The sequence below is a fragment of the Magallana gigas genome, chromosome 6 (genome assembly GCF_963853765.1).
Source record: "Magallana gigas chromosome 6, xbMagGiga1.1, whole genome shotgun sequence".
Lineage (NCBI taxonomy): Eukaryota > Metazoa > Mollusca > Bivalvia > Ostreida > Ostreidae > Magallana > Magallana gigas.
Window position 1 is genome coordinate 20,322,090 of NC_088858.1, and position 10,362 is coordinate 20,332,451.

A 10,362-nucleotide genomic window follows, 5' to 3' on the forward strand; every position below is an offset into this window, starting at 1 on the left:
ACATGTTAACAAGCATCCCATCAATATTGTTTATTTAGGTATCCAAATAAAATATAGTAGGCTATGGGGATGTCTTAGTCTCACTTCACCAAACAGAGCACACAGTGGAAAAAGAGAGACTGAGATCAAACGTATTTTAAAGCTCGTCAAAGTTGTATGACTTCGCGCGGGCCATCTGTGTCACCTCATAGAAAATTCATGTCAAATATGTTAAATGTACGTGTGTATTCTAATTATATGTTATAATTTTGAACCAAAATTATATATAACGGTCTACAATTTGGATATAAAATGGTAGAAAAAAGTGCATATATTTTTTTGCACTGTTTTTGGTTGACCTTTATCAACGTTTTGTTTACTTTCGTTTTGAGTTCCCGGAATTTTGCTTTCTTTTTGAATTCCTATTTAAATAGTAATAAATACACGCTTCTAAACAATTTGAGAGTAAAGCGTCAATGCGGTAAGAAAGTTTGTGTTGTTCATCTTTAAAAGTTAGAAATAAACAAAACATAATTTGATAAAGTCGCATGATTTATTTTTATGGTTTTTTAAATATTCAATCAGTTAAGGTCAAGATCTAGTAAATGATTCCAGACTGACTTTTTGGTGCTAGAACCATTATGACGTCATAATTGATTTGATGAAATTTTCCCCGTATTTTACAGCTTTAAAGGAATTATGTAGAAAATAAAATAAATAATATTTTGACATTTTGACATATTCAATCAGGGGAAAAGTAATCCCGGTACCTATATTCAATTTGACATCATTTTAAAGAGGAGGCCAAGAGCTTGTTTAATGTCGTTTTTGGCGAGACTGTAGGCAATCTAGATATATTTCATTAGTCAAAAATGGACAAAACTCCGAGATTTGTTACTTTTATCCTTCATATTTCATAGAAATTGGTTGTTTAAAATAAAATATCCCAGAGACTCGGCTAGCTTAGGCAATATTTGTTGATATGAAAAAAATCGCATTATATGTTCCTATAATGTTTAACTGTATCATTTGATCATCAATGCAAAATCTTTGTCTTTCTGCCAAAATGTTAAATAGCATGAAAATTGCATTAAATAAACATTAGCACGCAGAACATTAAATTGACTTTGTTGATCGTTGACACTAGCAACATATCGACCGAGTTTTGCAGGTAATAAATAATGATATAACCAAACGATCAGTTGAGTACTCTTCGAAGATAAAATAAACGTTTAATTGCATAAACATTTTTAAAAAGCCTCTTGAAATTTGAGTTCAATATCTATTATTATAAACCAGCGTGATAATTATATGTGTTGATCATGTATTGATCAAACATATTTCTATATGTATTAATTCGTTTTATCTATTTCATTATCCGTTTTTTGTGAAACAGTTTTAAATTTTAAATAACTGCCAGTTACACTGCGCAACTGGATTGAGTTGGCTGAGTAAAGGCTTTCGTTTTTCCTTGGTTCTCTAATTTCATTGGTCTTTCTTATTTTCATTATCCAATAAATTCAAATCTCTATTTGATATAAGTAACCGTTCAAACTAAGTAAAATTAGGCAGTATTTCATTTTCAACATCGTCGGTCAATCAAGCGTGTATCTGCTGCATCTTGTGGTATGTTAATATTATATTGACTTATATATTTCTTTACTTACCATGATAGTGATTAGCTAGGGCATTTTATTTTAATTGCAAAGTGTATACTTTATCGTATTTTTGCAGTTAAACTTGTCATAGTAATTTCTAAAACTTGTTTGTAAGTTCAAATGTAAAATTGTTACAAAACATGTTTTTATATTATAAATGAATACTGGAGTAACGGTTGCTTTTTGTCAAAGATTTCAGAAACAAAACATATCAAATGTACTTTTAAAACTGTATTTTATGTCTAATGTATTATTTGTTTTGTTTTAGGTCAATGCTTTATTTATCTATTTAATAAATCGACTGAAACTATCAACTGCCTCCTTTCTGTTCGGTTACATATATATATCAATCAGTTTGTAATGCAGCGAAAGACATGAGTCGCTAAAAAAGTTTAGTTCAAAACTTGAAATCAAGTGCACGATCAAAATGTTTTACTAACAATTAAAAGGTATGGTTGCGTTTTTAATGCAACTTAAAAAAATATCGATTTTTCCTGCAATGTGCAAGTAATTTTGTTGGGGGTCGCAATAAAGAGAGTCGACACGGAAATACAAGTAAAAACAGATTAAGCAATCAACTTCCTTAAAGCATATAATGCATACTTATTTTTTTAACGATGCATGACACATTTTAAATATGTTTTTGTTATGTACTTAAACTGTGTCACTGGCTAAGTTTCAACCCTCAAAGCACTAAATTGCAAATAACTCGATGTTTATTTCAAGCACATATTTTAGATTGAACCTGACAATTTAACATAACAAGCTATATAATAGTAAGAAGTTTAACAGAATTGCATATAATAGAATATCTTAATTCAAAAAGTAAGTTGTTTATTAACAAAGAAAAAAACCTGGTTGAATATGATACTTTTGCATTACAATTTGAATCGCAGTTGTTAATCACACGTATACCTGGATAAGTTTGTACCGCTAATGCTTAACTCATGAATCTTAATTTTTAGAAAATAAAATAAATTCCGACGAACCAGAGGTTTAAATACGACCGTAAATTACTTTCAGTTTCATTTTGTGTTCCTAGTAATTTTAAAATTTGGGAGTGTTTTTACTTTCGTTTTGATTTACTGTAAAGACTTTACTTTTACTTTTAGTGAAGAGTTGAAGAGTTACACAAAGTGAGAGCTTATAAGGTAAGATTCCCTAGATTTTTTTTTTAAATTTATATAAAAATGATTTTATTTATTGGATTGGTCACCCTGGAAGACCTGGTGCATTCTTCTCTATGTACATAGTGTTAATGCTATATTTATCATAATAAAAATGAATAAGAAAACACCATACAAGATTTTGAGAAAGATTTTATTTTTCAAATTAATGGTACAGGGGCGTACAGTAGGATATCAGTCAAAGTTTTACTGCGCAAGTGAATTGAGTTCCTCCTATCTGTAATTCCATTGGTTCATTTATTAAATTAACCAATTATATTTAAGCTACATGTATGTATATAATATAAGTTACCTCTAATTCTAATTAAGTTAGAGCAGTATACCGTTTCCAGAGAACACTATCCAGTCGATATCCGTAGCATCTTGTGGTATGTAAATTTTATATGAACTTTTATTTTACTTATCAGTGTAAATGTTTTGTCGCTGGTTTTATTTTAATTGCATTGTCAATACCAAAGTGTATTTTTGTAATTAAAGGTACACTACTTGGATTGTGTCTGTAAATCTCAAAGATTAAATGTCTTTACAGTACGCACTGTAATTGATTTTTTATGAAACGTACAATGCATTTGTGGTAACTTATAGCTAATGTAATTTCTGTCAATTTGTCAATGTAATTTGAATAATTACATTTTAGAATTTCCTGATAATCACAACTTAACTTGAAAGATTGGAGGAACACGAACATTTGAAATTAAAAAAAAATAAAAAGACGGGAAATAGAAAAATGAAAATGAGTAACAGTAACACCAACAAACAAAATGAGAAACCAGAGAGAACTGACGATTCTGGAACACCTAGCCAAGATGACAGAGAGGATAGCGCCCAACGCTTAAGTTTAGAAGAAGCAGAGAAAAACAAGTGACCACGATATGAGTCCAAACGAGAAAGAAGGAAAAGAAATGGAATCATTGGAAGAAAATGATGGAAATGACAATAGCACCCAACGCTTAAGTTTAGAAGAAGCAGAGAAAAACAAAAGTGACCACGATATGAGTCCAAACGAAAAATAAGGAAAAGAAATGGAATCATTGGAAGAAAATGATGGAAATGACAATGGCACCCAACGCTTAAGTTTAGAAGAAGCAGAGAAAAACAAAAGTGACCACGATATGAGTCCAAACGAGAAAGAAGGAAAAGAAATGGAATCATTGGAAGAAAATGATGGAAATGACAATAGCACCCAACACTCGAAGAAATTCGGTTGTGCATATTCATAGAAAAACAAATTATTTTTCTTCTTTTTTTGAGCACTAAGTTCATTTTGATTGGCCGATTACCGTTGTGATTCCTTGACTGTGGTGCGTACATTTTTAGGCAAGATAACGTTGATGAAATTCGGATGTGCATATTCATAGAAAAACAAAATAATTTTTTTTTTGGCACTAAGTTCATTTTCATTGGCCGATTACCGTTGTGATTCCTTGACTTTGGTGCGTACATTTCTAGGCAAGATAATGTTGAGGAAAGTCGGATGTGCACATTCATAGAAGAAAAAAAAATAATTTTTTTTTGTTGGCACTAAGTTCATTTTCATTGGCCGATTACCGTTGTGATTCCATGACTGTGGTGCGTACATTTCTAGGCAAGATAATGTTGAGGAAAGTCGGATGTGCATATTCATAGAAAAAAAAAATTTTTTTTTTGTTGGCACTAAGTTCATTTTCATTGGCCGATTACCGTTGTGATTCCTTGACTGTGGTGCGTACATTTCTAGGCAAGACAATGTTAAAGAAATTCGGATGTGCATATTCATAGAAAAAAAGATATTTTTTTTTTGGCACTAAGTTCATTTTCATTGGCCGATTACCGTTGTGATTCCTTGACTGCAGTGCGTATATTTCTAGGCAAGATAATGTTGAGGAAAGTCGGATGTGCATATTCATAGAAGAAAATAAAATATTTTTTTTTTATTGGCACTAAGTTCATTTTCATTGGCCGATTACCGTTGTGATTCCTTGGCTGTGGTGCGTACATTTCTAGGCAAGATAATGTTGAGGAAAGTCGGATGTGCATATTCATAGAAGAAAAAAAAAATATTTTTTTTTTGTTAGCACCAAGTTCATTTTCATTGGCCGATTACCGTTGTGACTAGTAGGGGAAAACTATGGGTTCTGGACCAGTGTCCTCCCATAGAGTTACTATGGAGTATCCTCCTTGTATCATCCCAGGGTTTGGGGATACTTATGACGTCATCTAATGAGTTTAATTTACAAATTGATTGATTATCCTTCCAGGGTGTGAGGATACCTATGACGTCATCTAATGAGATAAATTAACAAATCGATTGATTATGAATTATCAATTAAAACTGAAACAAGGGTCAATTAATTCGATTAGTAATCAGTAATTACATAATTTCGAATTGATATGATTATGACGCAGTCGATTCTGTAACAGATGTCCTTCACCCCTATCCAAGACTGTGAATAAGCCCCTGACTGTAGACTACCCCTGAGTGTAGACTACCCCCTGACTGTTGACTACCTCCTGACTGTAGACTACACCCCGACTGCAGACTACCCCTGACTGTAGACTACCCCTTGACTGTAGACTACACCCCGACTGCAGACTACCCCCTGACTGTAGACTACACCCCGACTGCAGACTACCCCTGACTGTAGACTACCCCTTGACTGTAGACTTCCCCTTGACTGTGAACTACCCATTGACTGTAGACTCCTTGAATGTGACCTCTCATTTTTTTGATTAAGTCGCTGTGAAGCGAAACACAGGTGATCCCTATGTGTGTTGTTATGATTGATATCCTCACATCTATTTATAGAGTACAGGTAAACTTGTCACGACAAGCATAATGGACGAAATTATTTATAGAGTACAGGTAAACTTGTCACGACAAGCATAATGAACAAGATTAAACTGGTTTAAAAATCAATAATATGACGCCATATTGGATTTTTTTTTTCAAACATGCTTTTACATAGTTTCATTTTCAGTCTGTTTAATCCTTACAAGCGGATCGTACATAAACCCTTGGCTAGCGAAGAAGAAGCCTAATTAAAAGCATTTCAGTCATTTCATAGTGGCATTATTATGATGATTAAACAAATATGAGCAGTCTGTAAATAGTTTATGACATATATTTTATAAATGTGATATGGCGTACCAGTGAAAACGTTATTCCAAACTATACATTACAAAGTTTTGTTCATAATTGTCCTTAAAATTCATAAAATGTGTGCCACAGTAAAGAAAACATCGGACACACACTTATTCATGACCTACATGTAGTGAAGCGAGTGAATCCAAGCGAGACACCTAAAAAGGCGTCTAATCTCGATAGCGGGTGATTTAATCTGATGTAGTATAACAATTTTTGGGTTTAGTTTTGTCTTATTATCCAATCAGAATTAAGATTTTATACAGTCACTCGTACGGGTATAAAAAGACTGAAAATAATCAAATTCATCACTTTGTGGTGGACCAGACGGTCAGGTAAGTCACACTTCTCTTCTTAAAATTAGACCAAAGGATAATTTAAATGAAAGTAAATCATATTTTGTAATGTTAAGATAAAAAAAATTCTCTAAACTGTGGTTGTAAATTATAAAACTTAGATATACGGATTTGTTTTTTTGTTTGTTTTTTTGTTTTGTTTTGTTTTTTTTGTTTGGGGGGGGGGGGGGTATTATTATAGATAAATAACATGCGCCTGTTTAAGTTCGATTTTAACAATTGGAAATCTATTTATTGAATTGTTTAATTTATATTTTGTAGAAACGGCCTTAAAGAGATGTTCCTGTATCCAACTTATGATAACAGAGACGACATTGCTCAGTAGTCTAAGTATAACAATCAAATATGCGTACGAGTATTTAAAACATGATGATATAAATATATATTGAGAGCGAATTAAATATTGAAATCTGAGACATTGCTGCATATGAACACTGTGTACCGATATAGGGCGGTGTTACTAGCTCACAACGGACAGGAGAGCATTAACGTAACATGTCCCCGTCATTATCGGGAAGACCTGTCCGACTCAAGTTCATGTGAGCCTACTTCGGTGGGTGGAGCTCCATCCCTGGTGACAGGGATGTTGATGGCCGTGCAATTGTTTTGAAACATTTGTTTCTTAATCAGATTTCAAGGCTTTCTTTTTATGTTATATTTCATATCTTTTAACATAAAAAATAGGATGATCAATAAAATTTAAAGTCTGAGACCTTGCTGCACATGAACACGGTGTACCGATATAGGGCGGTGTTACTAGCTCACAACGGACAGGAGAGCGTTAACGTAACATTATCGTAACATTATGAGCCTACTTCGGTGGGTGGAGCTCCAAAAAATAAAAAAATTTTGTTGGCACTAAGTTCATTTTCATTGGCCGATTACCGCTGTGATTCCTTGACTGTGGTGCGTACATTTCTAGGCAAGATAGTGTTGAAGAAATTCGGATGTGCATATTCATAGAAAAAAAATTTTTTTTTTCTTTTTTTTGCACTAAGTTCATTTTCATTGGCCGATTACCGTTGTGATTCCTTGACTGTGTTGCGTACATTTCTATGCAAGATATTGCTGAAGAAATTCGGATGTGCATAGTCATAGAAAAGAAAAAATATTTTTTTTCTTTTTTTTGCACTAAGTTCATTTTCACTGGCCGATTACCGTTCGTTGTGATTCCTTGACTGTGGTGCGAACATTTCTAAGCAAGATAGTGTTGAAGAAGTTCGGATGTGCATAGTCATAGAAAAAACAAATAATTTTTTTCTTTTTTTGGCACTAAGTTCATAACATTGGCCGGTTACCGTTGTGATTCCTTGACTGTGGTGCGTACATTTCTAGGCAACACGATAATATTGAAGAAATGCGGATGTGCATAGTCATCCAGAAAAAAATTTTTTTTTTTTTTTTTTTTTTTTTGCACTAAGTTCATAACATTGGCCGGTTACCGTTGTGATTCCTTGACTGTGGTGCGTACATTTCTAGGCAACACGATAATATTGAAGAAATTCGGATGTGCATACATGTAGTCATCCCAAAAAGAAAAATTATTATTTTTTTTTTGCACTAAGTTCATAACATTGGCCGGTTACCGTTGTGATTCCTTGACTGTGGTGTGTGTATTTCTAGGCAACTCGACAATATTGAAGAAATTCGGATGTGCATAGTCATCCAAAAAAAAAATTGTTAGTTTTTTTTTTTGCACTAAGTTCATAACATTGGCCGGTTACCGTTGTGTTCCTTGACTGTGGTGCGTACATTTCTAGGCAACACGATAATATTGAAGAAATTCGGATGTGCATAGTCATCCAAAAAAATTTTTTTTTTTTTTTTTTTTTTTGCACTAAGTTCATTACATTGGCCGGTTACCACAACGGTAACATTGGCCGGTTACCGTTGTGGTTCCTTGACTGTGGTGCGTACATTTCTAGGCAACACGATAATATTGAAGAGATTCGGATGTGCATAGTCATCCAAAAAAAAAAATGTTATTTTTTTTTTTTGCACTAAGTTCATAACATTGGCCGGTTACCGTTGTGATTCCTTGACTGTGGTGCGAACATTTCTAGGCAACACGATAATATTGAAGAAATTCGATTGTGCATACATGTAGTCTTCCCAAAAAGAAAAACCATTATTTTTTTTTTTGCACTAAGTTCATAACATTGGCCGGTTACCGTTGTGATTCCTTGACTGTGGTGTGTGTATTTCTAGGCAACTCGACAATATTGAAGAAATTCGGATGTGCATAGTCATCCAAAAAAAAAATTGTAAATTTTTTTTTTGCACTAAGTTCATAACATTGGCCGGTTACCGTTGTGATTCCTTGACTGTGGTGCGTACATTTCTAGGCAACACGATAATATTGAAGAAATTCGGATGTGCATAGTCTTCCAAAAAAAAATTATTATTTTTTTTTGCACTAAGTTCATAACATTGGCCGGTTACCGTTGTGATTCCTTGACTGGTGCGTATATTTCTAGGCAACACGATAATATTGAAGAAATTCGGATGTGCATACATGTAGTCATCCAAAAAAAAAATTATTTTTTTTTTTTTGCACTAAGTTCATAACATTGGCCGGTTACCGTTGTGATTCCTTGACTGTGGTGTGTGCATTTCTAGGCAACTCGACAATATTGAAGAAATTTGGATGTGCATAGTCATCCAAAAAAAAATAATTTTTTTTTTTGCACTAAGTTCATTACATTGGCCGGTTACCACAACGGTAACATTGGCCGGTTACTGTTGTGGTTCCTTGACTGTGGTGCGTACATTTCTAGGCAACACGATAATATTGAAGAAATTCGGATGTGCATAGTCATCCAAAAAAAAAATTGTAAGTTTTTTTTTTGCACTAAGTTCATAACATTGGCCGGTTACCGTTGTGATTCCTTGACTGTGGTGCGTACATTTCTAGGCAACACGATAATATTGAAGAAATTCGGATGTGCATAGTCATCCAAAAAAAAAATTATTTTTTTTTTTTTGCACTAAGTTCATAACATTGGCCGGTTACCGGTTGTGATTCCTTGACTGTGGTGCATACAATCGAAAAAAAAAAATTATTTTTTTTTCTTTGCACTTAGTTCATAACATTGGCCGGTTACCGTTGTGATTCCTTGACTGTGGTGCGTACATTTCTAGGCAACACGATAATATTGAAGAAATTCGGATGTGCATAGTCATCCAAAAAAAAATTGTTATTCTTTTTTTTTGCACTAAGTTCATAACATTGGCCGGTTACCGTTGTGATTCCTTGACTGTGGTGTGTGCATTTCTAGGCAACTCGACAATATTGAAGAAATTTGGATGTGCATAGTCATCCAAAAAAAAATTATTTTTTTTTTGCACTAAGTTCATTACATTGGCCGGTTGTTGCAACCACTATTGAAATAAAACCACTATTGAAATAAATTATTGCAATAGTGGTTGGGAATGTATTTCATTAGAAAAATTACCTTGCAACCACTATTGAAATAAAACCACTATTGAAATAAATTATTTCAATAGTGGTTGGGGACTTATTTCATTAGAAAAATCACTTTGCAATCACTATTGAAATACAGCCACTATTGAAGTAATGATTTTAATAGAGATTGAGGATGTATTTCATGATAAAAACTATTTTACAGACACCATTGAAGTTCAACTACTATTAAAATTTTTTTTATCGTTAATGGGAATGAATTACTTTATAAAATAATATAACTATGTAATCACTATTGTAACACATTTGGAAGGAAAGAAGTTGTAAATCATATTTTCAAACTATTTTGAAATGCAAGAAATCTAACGAATAATATCAAATACACAATTAGGTTACAAGTTTCACTACTGTGTAGAAGTAAATAACCAATTCTTGCAAATAAACATGCATATACATTTCTTTTTATCTAACAACTAATTCAAATGCACAATTAAGGTACTAAAGACTTGCATATTTCACGGTAATAGTAATCGATATATGATATAAATGTACTAATTTTAGGATGTCCACTGTTGTGCAGAAATAACCAATCCCCGCAGATAAACATATGAAATTGTGTTCATATCTTTTCTTTACC

At 33.0% G+C, this 10,362-nt stretch overlaps 1 long non-coding RNA gene across 1 annotated transcript; it reads left to right on the top strand.

The window, feature by feature from the left end:
• The first annotated feature begins 375 nt into the window (after positions 1-375).
• Positions 376-4,116, top strand: LOC136276445 (uncharacterized). The gene is made up of 4 exons (XR_010714887.1): positions 376-460; positions 2,750-2,788; positions 3,134-3,192; positions 3,462-4,116. It is a non-coding gene; the product is annotated as an uncharacterized lncRNA (long non-coding RNA).
• The last annotated feature ends 6,246 nt before the right edge of the window (positions 4,117-10,362 follow it).